The following is a 22,776-nucleotide window of genomic DNA, read 5'->3' as shown; positions in this document are numbered from 1 at the left end:
AGAAAGTATAAGGTATATTTTCAAGTGCACATGCTTGATATTGGAGGCTGTGCCATATGTGACGATAAAAACACTGTTTATATGTAGGCTTACCGCAACCATCAATTTGTAAAGACATAACCCACAGACAATAAAACAGCAGTGGTTTTAATTTGGTGACACCTCATATGGAGGGGTAGGAGGCAGCAAAAGCAAGTCTCAGTCGAGATGCCATTTCTAGCCTTCAGGGTTCACAATATTTGCCTCTTGTCGCAGAACGAAAGCGCCGCCTAATACACAACACATGTAAGGCTTAGAGTGCAATCAGCACGCAATATTGTTAAAATTCAACGGCATTTAAAAGTTGTTTCTATTCAATCAAAGAGGACGGGGGAAAAGGGATTTTGTCGTCTCCGTACCTCATTCTTCTTTTGTGCACTCTGGAACAAAGGAGTCTTAATTTCCTCTTTCAGACTTTGAATAATCCTGCTCTTGGCCTTGAGCTGTTTCCTCAGATCTTCCACCTGAGCCTTCATAGGTCCTCTGGCTTTGGACTGTGAACGAGAGGCCACAGAGAATATTAAGTGCAACTTGAAGCCTTTCAACAAACATATTTCAACCATAGATTTCGATTATGAAAACACATGCAGTACAAATATACATCTAACATTCACATGTTTCCTCTCAAAATGACTAAAATTAGCAACTATACTTAAAATATACTTAGCAGCAGAGCATTCGAGCTGTAAAAACAACATGCAAGCTTTCAAAAGATGCCCGCAATTTGCGTGAGACATTTATAAGGAGCCATTAGTTGTTCTTGTGAAAAGCTGACTAAAATTGTTCCAGACACTATTCTGCTCCTAATGGCACCTCTGTGGCTTTGTTAGAGTTTCAAAGGTAATGGGGCTCTAATGAGAAAGTCTTAATGAATCTCCCAATCTGCATTGTATAGTTTGTATAGTTTTTTCCCCTTTCTTTCTCTCTCTTTTCTCCTCAGAACCCCCTGGTGAGCTCCATAATTACTATGTAGTGAGTAGGGCATTCTTTATGCTGTTAATTCTGTGTGGCCCGTGTGTCTCACTCCCCTCCTTCCTGCATCATTATTGTCACACTGTCACTCACCAGGGGGCGGGCGTTCAACCACACACCTGGAGTGCAGCGGAATTGAGGTTGAACCGCACACAGAGCACAAATGCCCCACGAAAACAACATGTATGACTTGTGTCTCTATAGTCATTATTTTTAGTACACAATGAGGCAACTTATGTGGGACAGCTGTTTAGTGAATCCTGCATCTTATTCACTAACCACCTGCAATCTGGCTTGACCAGGTTCCATCTGCACTGATATATGCTCCTAGCATATTTCAATTAAATCATTGTTTTAAGCACGAAAATGCCTCCTTTCTATGCAAATTAGGATTGTTATACTTTGTGCCTTATTCCTCAAGAACTACTCGCTATTTGCTAATTATTTCCACATAAAACAATACTTCTAGCAAACATGGCATCAGAGATTCATCAAATGATATAAAAAAGCATCATAAAGCAGGCATATATCTATACCAGATTATCATTAATCATAAAAAACATGTGTGTGTGTCTGTGTGTGTGTTGTTTGTTTTTTGGACTGTTCTGCATCATTTCCTGATTTTCCTAATTATTTTAGTGCCAAATTATGTACATTAAATTAAAAACACTTTACAATAAAGTTCTGTTTAATATGAGTTAAGGCATTGTGTACCATAAAATATTATAAAATAACAATAAATACAAATATTTTTCAACATTAATTTTTCTGTTAATTTGTAAATACTGTATACTATTGTTAAATCATGTTTGTTGAAAATATATTAATATTAATTTGCACAACTTAAATTATTAAAAATGTATAGTACCTGTTAAAATTAAGATTAATAAATGAGTTAAACATATGATTGCTAATGTATTAACTAATGTTCAATTTTGAACTGAATTGTACAAAGTGGTTCCATTAAAGAGCTATTTCTACCTGATTCAACCCATAAAAATAATTTTCTTTTTTATAAATTAATGGATTTAGATTGACCCAGAGATGTCAAATACTATTTCTGACTTGAACGAAATTAGCTCATGTTATAATTTTTTTAAGTGCATAAACGGTGCTATTGGTGGCCGCAGTGAGAATTTAAACACGGTTGATAGATCTGAAAAATTAGTGAATTAACTGAAAGGAGCTATGCTGAAGCCTCTGTCCAAAATGCTATCAAAAACAATAAATCAGGTTGTGGAGTTGCATCCACTTGCACAAATACATGCAGAGCTCAACAGGAAGCAGTTAGGCCCTGACCGCTGTGACACTCATCAACAGCGATGAGGAAAGTAGAAGCAGAGGCTGAGTTTTGGCAGATTTTGGACAGGCGATCCAGAGGGGCCAGGCAGCAGAGAGGGCTCTTGATGTGACAGAGCATGAGATGGTGGGTTGGAGAGTCGGTGCACTTCCTTCACACTGAGCTCGGCTCCCTGAACCTCTCCAGCTCAGCACGACACTCTAAACTTGTCTGACAGAGCGGGCAGGCAGTGCCGGTTTCCTGATGAGCTCTGCGAAGCTGCTAGCGACAGCTGTCAAGCGCCATGCTATCAACCACCTCTCGACTGATATCCCAGCCACATCCTATAAATATTGCTTCTTAATGTTTTCACTGCAAAAACTCATGCGCCCCGTGCTTATATTTGGATATGTAAATGGCAGCTTTATAGAAAACTAACACAGAGGCTCACACAAGCTTCTTTTCCCCTGAACGTTGTCCCGTGTCATCAAAAGCATAAGGAGATAAACTGATGTGCGGAATGACGGCGGAATCAGGTGCAAAACAGAGGGGGGAATGTGAGACATGCTCTACATCATGGAAAGATTTAGGGGGAAAAACAGTAAGAAATCACAAAACATTAGTGGAAACTAGTGCAGGTCTCGAAGTGCAGTTAATGAAGTAAAGTATCAACAGAGAGGACATAGATATATGCTTAAAGGAATTTAACCCCTTTTTTCACAAAAGGAGATATTTTGAAAAATGTCTCTTTTCAAGGTCAATGACATTCTTTATACTGTAAGAAAAAAATCCTAAAAGGTACTGGTCATTTTCTGCCAGGACATTATTTGGTAAGTTTACGGACATTTCTTTTAACCCTTTAACACAATGCAGTGCATAAATAAAGTAAAACACCTGTAAAAAATCAATATGGAAAACACTGTGCCCTATTTTTACTGACATTTCTTAAAGTGTAACAAGAAAACCAGTTTACACATTCATCAAAATCTCTTATTTTGTGTTTTTAAAAACTATAGACATGAAGGACATTGATATACTCTTAGTATAGTTCACCCCAAAGGGAAAATTCTCTCTTTATGTTGCTCTAAAACTGATTGGCTTACTTTCTTTTGTGGAAACACACAAACATACACACAAAGAGATATTTCAAAAAATGTCTTCTTTTGTCCATACAATAAAATTCAGTAGCATTCATCATCATTGTAAAAACTCTGTAGAAAAACAGAAAAGGTACTGGTAACTTTTTGCCAGGACATTATCAAGGTATTTCCTTTAAGCCTTTAACACAATACAATGCAATGCACAATTCAAAACATGGTGAAAAATCAATTTGGGAAATTCCTTCATATTAACACAACACATTGTCCACTACTTTTACTGACTTTTTTAAAGTGTATGGACACAAAAAATTAAACATTCTTCAAAATATCTTAATTTGTGTCAAAGTATAGATAGGGAGGACATGGATATATACACCCCAAAATAGTAAATAGAAATAATTACTGTAACCCCAAAAGTGAAACTCAGTCATGATGTTCCAAAACAGAATGATTTTCTATCTTCAGTGGGAACAAAAAAGTTGGTATTTTAGAGAAAAAAAAAAAAAAAAAAATCTTTAAATAACAATCTTTTTTGCCCATACAAGCAAAATGAATGATATTTATTATATGGACAAAACATTCTTCAAAATATCTTGTTTTGTGTTTCACAGGAGATGCCATACAGGTCTGGAGGAGCATGAGGGTTGAGTAAATCATAAGACTACACTGCTTCTTAAAAATGCAAAACAGACACATTTTAAATTTGATGTCAACTGTATAACAACTACAAAGTGATTCACAATGGACTTATGGTGAGAACGTCCCATTTTTAGCCAATTTACAGTTCAGGCCTGATTTGTTTCAATTACTCGCAATTACATCACACATTTGAGCATTTTATCCAGTGGCGGTTGCCAAATATCAGTCATCTGACATTCATGGAAAAACTTGTGAAGTGCGAGATGAAAATGAAAGCGCTGTGAATAGATGAGAGGTTTTTGAAAGGTAACTAACTGCAGTCAATTTGAGTCCCATTTCCTCTCTGAGACATTTTCAAAAAGCAGCCTGTTCCACTGGCGGATTGTTCCAGGCTCTCCCATGCTGGGTAAAAGGCTCCCATCTCTTTTCTTTGGGGCCCAGATTCCTCTCCGCGCACACCCCTGACAGCCAGTCAATGCACAGGGGCCAAGGGAGGCGTGCAAATTGCCACTCTCAGACTCCGAAACCCAGAGGGCATCCATTTAGCCCTTCACCACAGCCGCGTGTGTGCGCAGGGGCGCCTGTGCATGCTAGCGTACATGTGCGTTCGCGCCCGGTGAACGCAGCCCCTTAACGTGTCAGTACATCAGTGTTCATGCCACCTCTGATGCCAAAATGATATGCGATTAATCATTCATCATGACATGCATATGCTCACACTTATCGCATCAAAAACATATGCCAAACAGAATGCGCAAAATTGCCCTAGACGAACAAAAGACTACGATGCTATTCTGAGATCACCTAGCGGTATTCTGACTTCCAGACGTGTTATTATTCAGGTATTTGTAACAATTTTGTTTTTCATCTGCAAGAATCGTTGGAGATACCGAACAACCGTGTTGCAATTAACGTTCAGCACTTATGTGTTAATGTTTAATATGCCGTAGTTTCATGTTGAAACACAATTTCCAAACATTAATGCGTTATAACGTGCCATGGTAAGTGGCGTAAAAAAAATGGCTTCCACGCACTAAGATAAAATTAGAGAACTAAACAGATTACATCATGTCAGGCTGACAAATGAAACAACCTGCTATATTTAGCAGCTCAGATTCTTAATGATCATTCAGCGCCTGGTGTTGTAGACTAGCGAGAGAAATGGCGGTGTGTTTTGTTGGCTGTAAAAACAGCTTCTCAATTTTTCAATCCGTCATTCTGCTCTATTAGCAAAGCCTAACACAATTAGTTATGAATATGCAGTAATAACATGCAAATTGTTCCCTCCCAATTGCCCCTAGGCAGTGGTCTTTGCCTCTCTAAACTCAATTCTTTCTACATCATTACAGAGGCATGGCATAATTCATCAGAAACAGGATGGAAAAAACACCTTGGCCCAATTGCCTGCGCCTGGCTCGGGTAACCAATCGGCAACTGTTAACCGGGGTGTGACGGTAGTAGCGGGCGGCGTTAACCAAGCTTTTCCCCGGCACCTTCCCACTCTGTCACTTGTACACATCTCCCCTGGGTAATGTTAGACACTGCATTTGAGCCTGCCAGAACAATTAACCCTTCTGTTAATTAGAAGGAAATGTCAGACGCACAGATGGCACAAGCTGGCACCCAGCCATCCCGCCAACTGACGCTGAAAGAGGCATCCCTGCTGCTGACAGCTGCTCTCTCGTATCCCAAACAAGCAGATGTCAAAACCCTCCAGCTGGGGAGGTCTGACGGGGGGTTTTGAAGGAGGAGGGCAGCGTGAGGAGGGGTTGTTCCACTCCCTAAGAGTGATAGCACTTTACAGCCATAGGATCTGTTGCTCAGGATCAAAACATGAACAACATTTGCAAGAAATCCATTACAAATGTGTCTCTGGCCAAAGGAAAAAAAAATCTGTATTTTTCATTTAATATTCATTGAAAACTGCTTTTGATTGTCACCTGGAAAAAAAAAATAATATAAAAATGTTACATTTTTATTATTATTATTATTATTATTATTATATAATTATATTTTTTCTGGAGCGAAGAATGAATAGGAGTTTCCAAATGGTTTATTTCCCACACTTTCAAAATGGTCACAAAAAAAAAAAAAAATCTTTTAAGACTAGTTGAGGTCAGTGATCAGCAGAAAACAACTGTAGTGGAACTTGCTTTGTGGAATGCAAATATGGGTGAACAGGAGGGCTGAAGAGCGAGGCAGATGATTGGCTGGATTGTTAGTGACAGTGGGCCGGAGCTCTCATGTCTGCACTCCAGCCACAGTGTAGTATATTGATTTGTTTGCTTCCCTAATAAGCGGAGAAGACGAGAACCTGGAAAAAGTCAATAGAAGAAGAAAAAATTGTATCCGCCCCCCAAAGCATGCTCTCTGAAAAGTGAAATTTTACTCTTTCAAAAAGCAATGATACTTCTGCTTCTCAAGGAAAATGAACAAGAACAAAAAAAGAGATAATATTATGCAACATTTGCTTGTGTTCTTTAATAAAAATTTTACATTATTGCAAAATCAACAAATAATAATAATAATCGTTATTATTTTACTATAATTTTACATTATATATATATATACATACACATATACAGTGAGGAAAATAAGTATTTGAACACCCTGCTATTTTGCAAGTTCTCCCACTTAGAAATCATGGAGGGTCTGAAATTGTCATCGTGGGTGCATGTCCACTGTGAGAGACATAATCTAAAAAAAAAATCCAGAAATCACAATGTATGATTTTTAACTATTTATTTGTATGATACAGCTGCAAATAAGTATTTGAACACCTGAGAAAATCAATGTTAATATTTGGTACAGTAGCCTTTGTTTGCAATTACAGAGGTCAAACGTTTCCTGTAGTTTTCACCAGGTTTGCACACACTGCAGGAGGGATTTTGGCCTCCTCCACACAGATCTTCTCTAGATCAGTCAGGTTTCTGGCCTGTCGCTGAGAAACATGGAGTTTGAGCTCCCTCAAAGATTCTCTATTGGGTTTAGGTCTGGAGACTGGCTAGGCCACGCCAGAACCTTGATATGCTTCTTACAGAGCCACTCCTTGGTTATCCTGGCTGTGTGCTTGGTCATTGTCATGTTGGAAGACCCAGCCTCGACCCATCTTCAATGCTCTAACTGAGGGAAGGAGGTTGTTCCCAAAATCTTGCAATACATGGCCCCGGTCATCCTCTCCTTAATACAGTGCAGTCGCCCTGTCCCATGTGCAGAAAAACACCCCCAAAGCATGATGCTACCACCCCATGCTTCACAGTAGGGATGGTGTTCTTGGGATGGTACTCATCATTCTTCTTCCTCCAAACACGTTTAGTGGAATTATGACCAAAAGTTCTATTTTGGTCTCATCTGACCACATGACTTTCTCCCATGACTCCTCTGGATCATCCAAATGGTCATTGGCAAACTTAAGTCGGGCCTGGACATGTGCTGGTTTAAGCAGGGGAACCTTCCGTGCCATGCATGATTTCAAACCATGACGTCTTAGTGTATTACCAACAGTAACCTTGGAAGCGGTGGTCCCAGCTCTTTTCAGGTCATTGACCAGCTCCTCCCGTGTAGTTCTGGGCTGATTTCTCACCTTTCTTAGGATCATTGAGACCCCATGAGGTGAGATCTTGCATGGAGCCCCAGTCCGAGGGAGATTGACAGTCATGTTTAGCTTCTTCCATTTTCTAATGATTGCTCCAACAGTGGACCTTTTTCACCAAGCTGCTTGGCAATTTCCCGTAGCCCTTTCCAGCCTTGTGGAGGTGTACAATTTTGTCTCTAGTGTCTTTGGACAGCTCTTTGGTCTTGGCCATGTTAGTAGTTGGATTCTTACTGATTGTATGGGGTGGACAGATGTCTTTATGCAGCTAACGACCTCAAACAGGTGCATCTAATTTAGGATAATAAATGGAGTGGAGGTGGACATTTTAAAGGCAGACTAACAGGTCTTTGAGGGTCAGAATTCTAGCTGATAGACAGGTGTTCAAATACTTATTTGCAGCTGTATCATACAAATAAATAGTTAAAAATCATACATTGTGATTTCTGGATTTTTTTTTTAGATTATGTCTCTCACAGTGGACATGCACCTCGATGACAATTTCAGACCCCTCCATGATTTCTAAGTGGGAGAACTTGCAAAATAGCAGGGTGTTCAAATACTTATTTTCCTCACTGTATATATATATATATATATATATATATATGTGTGTGTGTGTGTCTGTTGCTTTTATTAATTGTCATTATACAGTGAGGAAAATAAGTATTTGAACACCCTGCTATTTTGCAAGTTTTCTTTCTTTCATTCAAAATATTTCTTTCATTCAAAATATTCACAAAATTCCAACCTATCATTAAAATAAAACAACTGAAAGTGGGGGGAAAATCTCATTGTGAAATAAATGCTTTCTCTAGTTCATGTTGGCCACAATTATTGGCACCAAATTATTGCAACATCCTTTTCCCAGGGTAACAGCTCTGAGTTTTCTCCTATAATGCCTGAAGAGTTTGGAGAACACCTGACAAGAGATCAGAGACCATTTTCTTCATACAGAATCTCTCCAGATCCTTCAGATTCACAGCTCCATGCTGGTGCTTCTTCTCTTCAGTTCACCCCACTCATTTTCTACAGGGTTCAGGTCAGAAGACAGGGACAGCCATGGTAAAAGATTCATTTTGTGCTCAGTGACCCATTTTTGTGTTGTTTTTGAGGTTTGTGTTTGGATTATTGTATGGTTGGAAGATCCAAACATGGCCCATTATAAGATTTCTAACAGAGTCAGTCACTTTTTGATTTTTTATCTGTTGGTATTTGATAGAATCCATGATGTCATGTGTCTAAACAAGATGTCCAGGACCTCTAGCAGAAATATAGGCCCACAACATCAAAAATACAGCAGTATATTTCATTGTACACATGGGGTACTTTTTATCCCTGTGTTCACCAAACCCATCTTGAGTGTTTGCTGCTAAAAAGCTAATTTTTTTGTTTCATCTGACCATAGAAGCCAGTCCCATTTGAAGTTCCAGTCGTGTCTGATAACTGAATATGCTGGAGTTTGTTTTTGGATGAGCTAGGAGAATTTTTCTTGAAACCCTCCCAAACAACATGTGGTGATGTAGGTGCTGTTTGACATTTTTTTTAAAGGTTTTCTGACCCCGAGACTCAACTATTTTATGAAATTCTCCAGCTGTGGTCCTTGGAGAGTCTTTAGCCACTCAAACTCTCCTTCTCACCATGTATTAGGACGATATAGACACACGTCCTCTTCCAGGCAGTTTCGTAACATTTTATGTTGATGGGAAATTCTTAATTATTGCCCTGATGGTGTAAATGGGAATTTTCACAGCTCTTTTCTTAAAGCCACTTCACTAATTTGTGAAGCTCAATTATCTTTTGCTGCACATCAGAACTATATTCTTTGGTTTTACTCCTTGTGATGGATGATTAAGGGAATTTGGCCTTTGTGTTCCTCATATTTATAATCCTGTGGAACAAGAAGTCATGGCTGGACAATTTCATGTTCCTAGTCATCCTGGTGTGCTAAAAAATGTAAATAAGAATGGGAATATACTTCAGAGATATTTTACTCATAAGAATTTCTAGGGGTGCCAATAATTGTGGCCAACATTCATTGGAGAAAAACATTTATTTCATCATGAGATTTTCTCCCCACTTTCAGTTGTTTTACTTCAATGATAGGTTAGAATTTTGTGAATTTTTTGAGTGAAAGATTACAAGGATAAACAATGCAGATTTATTTTCACAGCTGCCTTTGCTCATATTTATCAAGGGTGCCAATATTAGTGGAGGGCACTGTATATATATTAGTGCTGTTAAACAATTAATTGCAATTAATCGCATCCAAAATAAAAGTTTTGTTTGCATAATATATGTGTGTGTTCTGTGTATATTTATTATGTATATATAAATACAGACACATACAGTATATATTTTGAAAATATTTGCATGCCTATATTTATATTCATATAATTTATATTATAAATAAATATATTTAATATATAAACATGACATATTTTTCTGAAATATATACATGCATGTGTGAGTATTTATATTTACATAATAAATACATAGCGCACACACATATTGTCACAGTCCACTGTGTAGGAGCGAGGAACACGGAGACGAAGGAGAATCACAATAAACAGTCTTTAATAATCCACAGAGAGGGGTAAAACAAGGCAGGCAGGACACACACGTAGCACTTCCATGAAAACATATATCACAATGTAAACCCAACAAAGACATAACGCACAGACTGGGACTTAAATACACGGGGTAATGAGGACAATTAACACGACACACCTGAATCACATGAACACAATCAAAGAAACTGGGTCACAGGGAGCACATGGGCAGAAAAACACACAAACAGTCCAGAGGCGTGATATCTCTCCCCCCCCCCCATCCCACCTCCCGGAAGGCGCGTCCTCGCGCCACAGGAACAACATAGGGAAGGATGGGTGGGAACTTGGGAGGAGGTTCGGGAGGAGGACGGACACCCGGGAGGGGGCCAGCAGACAGAGTCCATGGCGGAGACGATGGAGGGAGAAGCCAAGGAGGAGACAGGAGGAGTCAGGGCGGATCAGAGAGAGGAAGGAGCCAGGGAGGAGACCGGAGGGACTTGGAGCAGGAGGAGTCAAGCGGGACCCAGGCCACAGCCATAACGATCCGGAGGGCCAAGGCGGAGCAGATGGCTCAGGCGACCAAGGCGGAGGCAGGGATCCGGAAGGCCGTGGTGGAGCCTGAGTGACAGAGGACCGAGGAGGCGAACTTGGGAACGGAAGCTCTTTCTCTGTTGGACTCAGGGAAACGCGCCCTCTCGGGGCTGGACTCGGGAACGGGAGCCCTCTTTGGGCCAAACTCAGGAACAGGAGCCCTCTCTGGGCCGATCTTGGGAACGGAAGCCCTCTTCTGGGCCGTTTTCAGGAACAGGAGCCCTCTCTGGGCTAAACTCGGGAACAGAAACCCTCTCTGGGCTGAGCTCGTGAACAGAGTCTCTTTCTGGGCTGGATGGGGAAACCAGAACCCTCTCTAGGCAGAGCTCAGGAACAGAGTCTCTTTCTGGGCTGGACGGGGAAACAGGAGTGAAAGAGGACTCCGATGAAGGAGGCAGGAGAGGGGGCAGGTCAGCATATACATCCAAAACCTCTCCTTCTAAGTCCAGCAGTCCCAGATCCACATTAAAGGGGTCATATGACCTTGCTAAAAAGAACATTATTTTATTTATTTGGTGCAATGCAATGTGTTTAAGGTTCAAAAAACACATTATTCTCCACATACTGTACATTACTGTACTGTACCGCCTTTCTGAAATGCACCGATTTTTACAAAGCTCATCTGAGAAGCGAGGCGTGCTCTGATTGGCCAGCGATCCAGTGCGTTGTGATTGGCCGAATACCTCAAGCGTGAAACGGAAATGTTACGCCCCTTACCGTATTGTGATGCCGTGTCCCGGCGCGACGACACAAAAACAATAAAACCCATTACAAATGAGGCATTTGTTGCATCCAGTGGGGACATAATTACTGATTATAATGACTTATACTGTCTTTTTATTAGTCGCATTGCAACAACAAGCGCAACTCTACACAGCTCAAAACTCGCGTTTGAATAGTCAGTGGCAAATTCTTTAAATATGAAAACATATTTACAGGCTGTGAGTCAGAAGCGCCAGACTGTCCTTGCAAAGTTGGAATTGCCCCACTTTATAGAAAGCATAGCTGGCAGGTTACTCCCAGGTTCAGGAAATAGTCCTCCGTAAAATGTGCTGCACACACTCTAATATTTGGGTTGAACTGTTCTGGAACAGTGTTGTAAATACAACTTAACCACTGATTTCTTAGTTGTGTCCTCTTTTGGAAGCCAAAACTAAGTAGTTTCGCTTTCACAACGAAACACAGCGTCTCCAAGACATGGCGCCGGTGGCAGCAACAACAATACAGCGAGAATAAAAGTTCCACCCTCTTTCATTGCGTATACATTTGGGCGGTGTTTTGCAAATCTTCCCACACCGTGACGTAGACATGTGGGGGCGTGTTTGAATGGGCCGTTTTAGGGGGGCGTGGTCAAGTCTTAACTTTTATAAAGAATATCTCTTTGGTTTTGAGACTAATCTTTGCAACTTCAGGGATCTTATCTATGCACAAACAGCTTGTAACACTCCAAAGAGAAAGGAAAACTTGAAATCGCATCATATGACCCCTTTAAGGTCACCCTCAGCCATGGTGTGGGTAGGCCATCAGTGTGCTCGGGCTTGAGCTCCGTGCAGCGAGGAGATGGTGGGCTGGGCTCTGGGTCCGGAGTGGAACTGGCGAAACCATCCTATGAACAGACGGTGAACTGAGATCCGTTTCTCGCCAGTATCCACTCCACAAAGGCGGCGAAATCTCGGCGCTCGAGGGCCATCTTTGGACGACAGCACTCTGCATTCAGGGTTCAAGCTGGTGTCATACAATGCACAGAGCGCGTCGTCTGGGTAGCTGGTTCTGGTATGATGCGTAATGTCCAGAAACAGTCTGGTATGGCCCTCAAGCGATCTCTCCCCCTGCTCCAGCAGGAGGAGGAGGTGTCCCAAACAGGATAAGGAGTCGAAGAGATCCAAGGTGGAAAACGGGAAAAAAACATTGTACAAACCATGGAAAACAAACAGAGGGGAACCCGCAAATAAACTTCTTTTCAGGTCGGGTCTTCTGTCATACCCTGTGTCGGAGAGAACGACAGAGACGTGGATCAGAGAAACAGTCTTTAATAATCCACAGAAGGCAGGACACACACGTAGCAATTCCATGAAGATATATATCGCAGTGTAGACCCGGCAAAGACAGAACGCACAGACTGGGACTTAAATACATGGAGTAATGAGGACAATTAACACGACACACCTGAATCACATGAACACAATCAAACCAGGGAGAAACCGGGTCACGGGGAGCACATGGGGAGAAAAACACACACAAACAGTCCAGAGGCGTGACACATACATCATGCAAACAAAAACTTTTATTTTGGATGCGATTAATTGTTTGACAGCTCTAATATATATATATATATATATATTAGCTTTTATATGCTAAATGAATGCAGCAATAATCTTACAGGTTTATTATGGAACAAATTCAAGTTTGCATACATGGAAATCCCCTCTGATTTTAAAAGACTATTATTCTACATGAGATTTTAGGCAGTGCTGGTTTACATAACCGAATAACCTCAGCTGGAGATTATGAAAAATGTAAAAATGATGAGAAGCCTTGGAAAAAGAGACAGAGAGAAAGAGAAAGAGGAGCTAGCATTAATAAGTCACTTTTTCCTATTTTGAGTTATTCTCGTGACACTTAAATATATAAATAAATTTATAGATAAAGCAAATAGGGGAAGAAAATGCATCACCCACAGTAATACTACCCTTGAGTATCATTTCAGTCTGTTCCCTTTTAAAGCTGATAGCAAGTTGCTTCCTTCATTCCATTGTTTCATGAACTAATACAAGCGCTATAGAGTTACAAATATATTATACATATATTTTGTATCTAATTTCTCTTTCCAGAGCCAGCTGTGAGTGAATAACTACACAATGTAAAAAGCAGCTGGTCATTCAGCCCCTGGCGACACCTTCCTGCCTAAAATCACTTATACCCATGAGCCTTATCAAGCCTCAAGTGATGAGTGCTGCATAGCCTCCCGAAGAAATACTTTACTTTACACTAACATTCAAAAGTTTAGGGTCAGTACTGTTTTTTTTTAGTTTTTTTTTTTTAGGCCAATTAATATTCAGCAAGAGTGCATTAAATTGATCAAAACGGACAGTAAAGACTTTTATATTCAACATATTTCACAATATACAATATATTTCAAATAAATGTTGTTCTTTTGAACGTTGTATTCATCAAAGAATTCTGAAAAAAAAAGAAAGGAAAATAACCAATTCAAAACAAAAACTATAAAAGTATATCAATGCTACAAAAAAAAAAAAATATATATATATATATATATATATTACCCTAAACTTTTAAACAGTATAATTATATAATTTATGTGTTTTGCTATGAGATATTCACATGTGAAAATTTACATAAGCAATGCAACATGAATTTAATAATGTTGCAATAATTTAACAAAACTAAATTTACAGACAGAAAAAGCAAAGGAATTACTTACAGGTGGGTAATAAACATTCAGAAGCAAACAAAGCAAAGATGCTGTCCAAATGGTGACCCTTTAACGAAAAAAAGTTTCATGCTCCTATAACAATTATAGTCTCCAACAAATAACAAATCCAACAGTCATAACCCCACAGACAAACTGTGATCATCAGACTTAGATTACTGTTCTCCAAATTGAAACTGCAAGATAAAAAGAAAGATTTTATGAAATGTAATTAGGATAATAATATTTGATCATACAACATTTTCCTCCATGGGATTTTGATCAAAACATTGACGTAACTGCTGCCATGAAGACACAGAGCGGCTCTGAATGATGCCTTTTGATGCAGACGTCCAAATCTGTGTCGCTTTCTCTAAATCTAGAGTATATGCCAGTCTTTGATTTGTGATTTACCAAAGAATAGCTCTTTGATTTCGGCCGCTCACCCAACGTGTACCCAGCATACTCTCCACTTTAATAGGAAAGAAGAAAATAAAATCCTAGGAACAAATACCATCAGTTCAGAGCAAATCCAATCAATCTTTTTACAGCAAATACTGTGTATAGTACAGCTGGGTGCTGTGATCAAAATCTTATTCTTTTTTATGGTGTATTTACTGCATGGAATAATTTTATATCAGTGATTCATTTCATTTCATTTTTTATTTTTTGGAAATTGATTTTTTGTTTTGGAAAACAAAACATAAAATTATTCATTAAAATAAGAACAACAACAACAAGTCTGGTATAAATGGCTCATTATATCTCATCTGGAATATGATATATATAGTCATACTACCCAGAACCGCTCAAAACACATAACTAACAAACAGGCAGATTAGGCATCAAAAAGAAGACATAATAAGGTAAAGAAATATTTGAAGACTTCTTAGGACTCATATTTCGGGTACAAGAGGCTAATTCACCACCAGACGAGACTGACAGTACAAAAGCACAAGCCTAACACGGCAGACAAACACTACATCTAATTAGTCTCCCCGCACCATGCTTGGTGTTGTTTTGGAAAGCTGGGGTTTGACATTGGCCGTGTAGGTGAAATATAGCGGTGTGTATTTGTGTGTGCGGGTGAAGGGTGTAGTGACAGGCGTCACTCTTGGGAAAAGGAAATCAATGCTGATGTTAATTACTCACAGGTCAAGTCCCCAAACCACATGGCTCTTTCCCTCACTGACCCGTTTTAGCTTTCGCTCCAACACCAGCAGACCTGCCCCCTCACTCTGAGCTTAAAGGGATAGTTCACCAAAAACTGAAAATTCTGTCATTTACTCACCCTCATGTCATTTCAAATTTGTATGAATTTCCTTCTACCATCTAACACAACCTCAAGGTGATTTCCCAACCACAGTTTTCCATTTAATGAAAGTGAATAGGGTTTAAAAACACACACACACACATTAATATATCACAAAATCGGTTCATACAACTCGTGCTCTGTAATATGACATCCAAACCTAACATTTTATGAGAGAAGTAGCGACATCTGATTCACAAATGAATCATTCATTTCAGCTGGATCTTCCCAATGAATCAACTGATTCAGATCCAATTCACAAGACAAAGGGAAAGTTCATCCACAAATGAAGATTCTGTTATCATTTACTCACCTTCATGTCATTCCAAACCTGAATTTGAATTTTCTTTTACCATCTAACACAACCTCAACGTGATTTTTGGAGGAATTTCTTGGCCATACTTTTCCAGTTAATGAATATGAATAGGGCTTCGGTGAAAAAAAAAGCACCATATACAGTGGGGCAAAAAAGTATTTAGTCAGCCACCAATTGTGCAAGTTCTCCCACTTAAAAAGATGAGAGAGGCCTGTAATTTTCATCATAGGTATACCTCAACTATGAGAGACAAAATGAGAAAAAAAATCCAGAAAATCACATTGTAGGATTTTTAAAGAATTAATTGGTAAATTCCTCGGTAAAATAAGTATTTGGTCACCTACAAACAAGCAAGATTTCTGGCTCTCACAGACCTGTAACTTCTTCTTTAAGAGGCTCCTCTGTCCTCCACTCGTTACCTGTATTAATGGCATCTGTTTGAACTTGTTATCAGTATAAAAGACACCTGTCCACAACCTCAAACAGTCCAACTCCAAACTCCACCATGGCCAAGACCAAAGAGCTGTCAAAGGACACCAGAAACAAAATTGTAGACCTGCACCAGGCTGGGAAGACTGAATCTGCAATAGGTAAGCAGCTTGGTGTGAAGAAATCAACTGTGGGAGCAATTATTAGAAAATGGAAGACATACAAGACCACCGATAATCTCCCTCGATCTGGGGCTCCTCGCAAGATCTCACCCCGTGGGGTCAAAATGATCACAAGAACTGTGAGCAAAAATCCCAAAACCACACGGGGGGACCTAGTGAATGACCTGCAGAGAGCTGGGACCAAAGTAACAAAGGCTACCATCAGTAACACACTGCGCTGCCAGGGACTCAAATCCTGCAGTGCCAGACGTGTCCCCCTGCTTAAGCCAGTACATGTCCGGGCCCGTCTGAAGTTTGCTAGAGAGCATTTGGATGATCCAGAAGAGGATTGGGAGAATGTAATATGGTCAGATGAAACCAAAATAGAACTTTTTGGTAAAAACTCAACTTGTCGTGTTTGGAGGAGAAAGAATGCTGAGTTGCATCCAAAGAACACCATACCTACTGTGAAGCATGGGGGTGGAAACATCATGCTTTGGGGCTGTTTTTCTGCAAAGGGACCAGGACGACTGATCCGTGTAAACGAAAGAATGAATGGGGCCATGTATCATGAGATTTTGAGTGAAAACCTCCTTCCATCAGCAAGGGCATTAAAGATGAAACGTGGCTGGGTCTTTCAGCATGACAATGATCCCAAACACACCGCCCGGGCAACGAAGGAGTGGCTTCGTAAGAAGCATGTCAAGGTCCTGGAGTGGCCTAGCCAGTCTCCAGATCTCAACCCCATCGAAAATCTTTGGAGTCCGTGTTGCCCAGCGACAGCCCCAAAACATTACTGCTCTAGAGATCTGCATGGAGGAATGGGCCAAAATACCAGCAACAGTGTGTGAAAACCTTGTGAAGACTTACAGAAAACGTTTGACCTCTGTCATTGCCAACAAAGGGTATATAACAAAGTATTGAGATGAAATTTTGTTATTGACCAAATACTTATTTTCCACCATAATTTGCAAATAAATTCTTTAAAAATCTGATTTTTGTGATTTTCTGGATTTTTCTTTTCTCATTTTGTCTCTCATAGTTGAGGTATACCTATGATGAAAATTACAGGCCTCTCTCATCTTTTTAAGTGGGAGAACTTGCACAATTGGTGGCTGACTAAATACTTTTTTGCCCCACTGTATGTATCAAAAATGTAGTTTATACAACTCATGCTCTGTATTTCAAGCCTTCTGAAATAATATGACAGTTGAGTAAGGAAAACACGTTTTAATGAGATAAATAGTGATGTCTGATTCACAAATGAATCATTCTTTTCAGTTGGATCTTCACAATGAATCAACTGATCCAATTCACAAAACCAAACTGAATGGTTTGCTCCCAGGTCAGACTGATCCAGTTCTCGAGTTCTCACTCACTGACTTCAGAGAGGATTATGAATGAATAAAAATTCACATTTCAGTTTGATTCTCACACTATTATATGGCTTTCTAGGGTCTGGAATGTAACATATAAGTCACATTGACCATTTGTATCATTTTAGAGCTTGACTGGCCCAGAGTGACAAGGATATTCTTTAACAATTCACAGAAGCAACAACATGAAGATGAGTAAATGATAACAGAATGGATTTTTTGGGTGAACTACTCTTTAATTTCGTTTAAAAGTACAGCCACACAAGCTGTCACCTTACAGTGACTTCCAGATAACTTGGCCACTCTTACCATCAAGTGCATTAGGAGCAAATGTGGAAACACTTGTTTTTTTGGGGCACAGTACTCAGAGACAAGGGTCAAGATGCTGCCATTAAAAGCAGAGTAATATTTTATGCATGATCCAGAGATGAAACTCTTTGCTATTATTTTGCTCTAATGCTTGGCTTTTTAGGTCAGCCAAGACTCCTTTAATGCAGTCAACAAACAACAAGGAGCACAGATGGATCTTGTGCACTTAAAAAAAAAAAAACACTCAGAAGGTATTACCAATTATGCAGCATTGCTACACAAGCAACAAATTTACCTCCGCAAACAGCCATGTTAAGGATTTCTTCACTATTCAATTTCATAAGGGAAAAAGATTAAGGTGAAACTAGCTTTGTTCAGTGCACCTTGCAATTCTAAGTAGATTAATACTAACAACAAAATGGAAACTGAGGAGAAAATTAGGTGAGCTGTGTGTGTGTGTGTCTGTGTCATCATATTTTTTGTATCACCAAATGTGTGTGTGGTTGCGTGTGAGGCTAATTAAGCAGAGAGACCGAGCCACGGGACAGCTCGCTCATTGAAGGTGCACGCTTGATATTATTGTTGAGTAAAGCAGGATGGGGCGTCCACACCGGCTTGCATTGAGGGGAATTAAACTGCGAGAGAGAAACAATAAAAGCAAGCTGGAGGAGCGAGGCATGGAGCACTTGCTTAAAAGACTAAACGGAAGGGTGATCAGGAAGCTCAAGAGCCTCCCATTATGTGCTACGACTCAGACAGAAAATCTTACTGGCCACCGTGAAGAGACAATAACTGAAATTAAATTCCATACAGCCTCTCTCTTTGAGCCCCAGGAGGAATCGCCACTGTATTGGTTGCTCTGAAAAGCCGGAGCTTCTTTTCACAAGCGTTCTTGTTTAATTACGTTTAACTGTGCGATCTGACTAAGAAGGTGCTTATCAAGCCCTTTTTATTTAGCATTATTGTTCTTCCTGTCATTGTTCTTCCAGTCAGCAACACAATAAATGCAGTCAAAACAAGGATATTTGGAGATCGATTGCAATTATTAATTTCCCTTTGACCTAGGACACAAGACGTACTGTATGACAGTTTTTTTATATATATTTTTTTTTATTAACATCTTTACAGCTCCAAACAGCAAATATTATTATTCTCGTAAGTATACATGTTATGTCGATAGCAACCCCACACAGCAAACCCCTCACAGCAAACACAGTTTAGTTCAGCAGTTCTCAAACACAAAAATTATGAAATAAAAAAAATACAATAAAAAAATCTATTTATTACATATACTGTAAATGAATATAAATAAAAAATTTAAATAATTAATAGTGTTCAAATAAATTAAAATCATAAAACTACACTCAAATTCAGATAATAAATAAAATCAATTACATTACATTAAATAAATACAAATTAAAATTAATTAATTAGAATTAATTAAATAAATGTACAGTAAATAAATAAAAATATGAAATTGTATTTTAAAATGATCTTAAATGTAAATATTAATAAATACTAAATAATGAAAATTAATTTAAAATGTTACATTTAAATAATAATACAAAAATGAAAAGAAAATAAAATTATTTAAAATTTAAATAAAAATATAAACATTAAAACAATAAACAATTAATTAATAATTAATCAATTATACAATTACACTTAAATTTTAATAATAATAATAATAATACAATAAATTAATTTATTAATTTGTTAAATTTAAACAATAATAAATAATACATTGAAAAAAATGAAAATATATAAATATATACACTGAAATAAATTAATGAATAAAGTGTAAATAAATTAAATTACATTAAATTTTTCTTTTAATAATAATTATCTAAATTATTATTATTATTATTATTATTATTACTAAGAAGGTGCTTATCAACCTTCCTGTCATTGTTCTTCCAGACAGCAATACAATAAATGCAGTCAAAACAAGGATATTTGGAGATCGATTGCAATTATTAATTTCCCTTTGAACCAGGACACGAGATGCATGACAGTTTTTTTTTAATTACAGCAAATAGTATTATTCTCATAAGTCGTCGATAGCAACCGCATTTAACTAAATGTAAAAGATCTGTGCTCTTTCGTGAATACAAATAATGAAAAGCATCTTAATTACAACCAAGGTCTTCTTTTAACCTTAAATAAAAAAGACTATGAATAAACAGTCTTTTCACACTCAAGCGCAAAAGGCCATTAAAAACCAAAAGGATTTACAAAGGCAGCACGCCACAGATGTCATTTCCTGAACAAGCAACATACAAGCATTTCCTAGACATGACAAAAAAACTAAATATAAATGTGTCTGTTTTAGTTATTCAGATAAATCAGAAGAGGCTGAAATTAAGAGAATAAAAAACATTAGCTGATTAAGAAACGCTGGGGAGCGGTGGGTCTAATTTAGCAGCAGGACTGAGTGTCCTGAGAAAGGTCCTGTTTGCGATTCGTCAATGCAGCTCTCAGCCTTTATGAAAAGCCATGCAATTTATGGTAATGAGCTTTTTGAAGGTTATGACCACAGTAAACTAATTTGTTAGAGGAATGGCAAAAGCTGGCACAAACACTACTCAATCATTAAAGCCTGTGTGGGAAAAAAAAAAAACTATTAAAGTAATGGTCAACTACCCTGCAGAGAAAAAAAAAAAAAAGTGCACAACACAAGCCCAGTAAGTCCGTACTGATATATAACAGGGCAAAACATGGATGTCGCATCACACAAATTACTTCTCAAGACCATTTTGAACATTAATACGGCTGAAATAAGGGCAGAAAGGAGCAGGAAAAGGCGTCAGATCCCAGACCAACGCCCAAAGCGGTGACGGAAAGAAAAATAACCAGGCTGACTGGCTCAAAATGGACCATCAAGGTTGCACCACTGACATCTTAGATTAATGCACGAATTTAGGTCAGCGGTGGCCCTTCCAATACACATTGGCTTGGCCTGCCTCTGTCAGAAATAGTCAGGATTTTACATAATTCTCTACCTTCTTATTAGGGTTTTCAGACTGTCACACATGGGGTGGGGTGGAGGGGGGTGTATCTGCCCTAAATGTGGCTTCCAGGAGCCAATAAAAAGTCAAATCCCATGGCGATCACAGAGGAAAACAGATAACTAATGAAAGAGCAATAAGCCATTGCTCAGTCTGATGCAATCACAACATATTGTTTGTGACCTTGCTTCAAGAAGGTCTTTAATAATTGCCGACACGGCTGTCTCGATAAAAATCAAAGAACACCTTTATAATATGCCGTTATTTGAATCTCATTCAATGTAGTGTCTGTACTAGCGCAGCTAATCTCCGCGTGCAAAGATAGGCCATGCCGTCCGACGCCGTTCTGACCTGATATATTAACAAAGGTTTACAAGGGCATTCAACTACATATGTAGGTTTGCCCTTATTGCTGACCTTACAATGCACTTAGTATCCTGTACTTGAATAATGCTGTCTTGGCTCCTCGGCGCAATTTATTCTAACTAATGACCATCAAGAGCCCATAAATCAGCATTAGGTTCCTTTAAACTGAGCTGGTGACTCAGGCAGAGCACAGATAGAGACTGCCGTCTGATGCCTAACCTTGTATTGGCACCTCTATTGATTTTAATTAGTCTAATTAGTTCATTATTTCAGAAATCAAACAGAACATTCATTAGGCAGAGCTCTACCCCAGTGACATAGCATTACAGAGGAATATGGTAATGAAGCTGATCAATTATCACTCAAAAGGAAGTCATTAACAACCGAATTAACATAACCTCCGATAGTGACCTGGGAGACCCTTCCCCGAGCAGCCAGTCATCACTCCTGCCGATGCTGCTCAACGAGCTCTGGTTTGCTGCGGCTGTTGCCTGGAGGAGCTTCAATTAGTGCACACACCAGGCAACTGCACCTTCTTCTGTGCTGTGATTTCACAAACTCACCTCTTCGAGCCTGAGCTCCTCTGCTGGTCCTTCCTCCCCTGTGTTTATCATCCAGCAAAACACACTGACAAAAGGAAGCAGAGTGTTATTATCCTCTAACACCACAACGGGGTTGCGCTGAAGCAGGCACACCAACTCTTGTTACGACCGATGACGCCCCATGGGCACAGCTGGCGCAGAGGCCGACTTGTCACGGCTAAAGGTACAGCAGCAGGATCTTGGCATGGGCACGTTGTACACAGGAGACTATGGCGAACCTGTCAAGAACAAACCCCACACAGCAAAGGCATTTTGGATCAGTAGTTCCCAATTGTTTTTTTTTTTTTCAGGTAGCAGAATTTATATTGGACATCAAGACAAATTATGAAATAAAAAATTTAAATTGAAAAATGTAACATTATCTAAATGATTTAATACATAAAACTATATACATTTAAATAAATTGAATAATTAATATAGTTTAATTTAAATGATAAAATTATGAATAAATAATACTACTACTAATAATAATAATAATAATACAATAAATAAATATAATTTATAATAAATAAATTATAATTAATTAAATGTAAATAAATAAAAATTAATAACAAATGTCCTTAAATTTAAATATTGATAAAAAATTTATAATGAAAATAAATGTTAAAATGTTAAATTTAAATAAAACAAAAATAAACAATAAAAATATTATATGTTAAATTTAAATAATAAATATTTAAAAATGAACATAAATGAAAACAAACAT

General features: G+C 38.6%; 1 long non-coding RNA gene across 4 annotated transcripts in view; it reads right to left on the bottom strand.

The window, feature by feature from the left end:
* The window catches only part of LOC131533649 (uncharacterized), a 68,707-nt gene that overhangs the window by 42,109 nt on the left and 3,822 nt on the right, over positions 1–22,776 (bottom strand). For all 4 annotated transcript variants that reach the window (XR_009269183.1, XR_009269184.1, XR_009269181.1 and 1 more), the window contains exons 2-3: positions 22,032–22,288; positions 399–533 (exon numbers count right to left, since the gene is read on the bottom strand). This is a non-coding gene — a long non-coding RNA (uncharacterized LOC131533649). The remainder of the gene's footprint in view (positions 1–398; positions 534–22,031; positions 22,289–22,776) is intronic.

Source organism: Onychostoma macrolepis, chromosome 24 (genome assembly GCF_012432095.1).
Source record: "Onychostoma macrolepis isolate SWU-2019 chromosome 24, ASM1243209v1, whole genome shotgun sequence".
Taxonomy (NCBI): Eukaryota; Metazoa; Chordata; class Actinopteri; order Cypriniformes; family Cyprinidae; genus Onychostoma; species Onychostoma macrolepis.
This window is presented reverse-complemented; position numbering and strand designations above follow the sequence as displayed.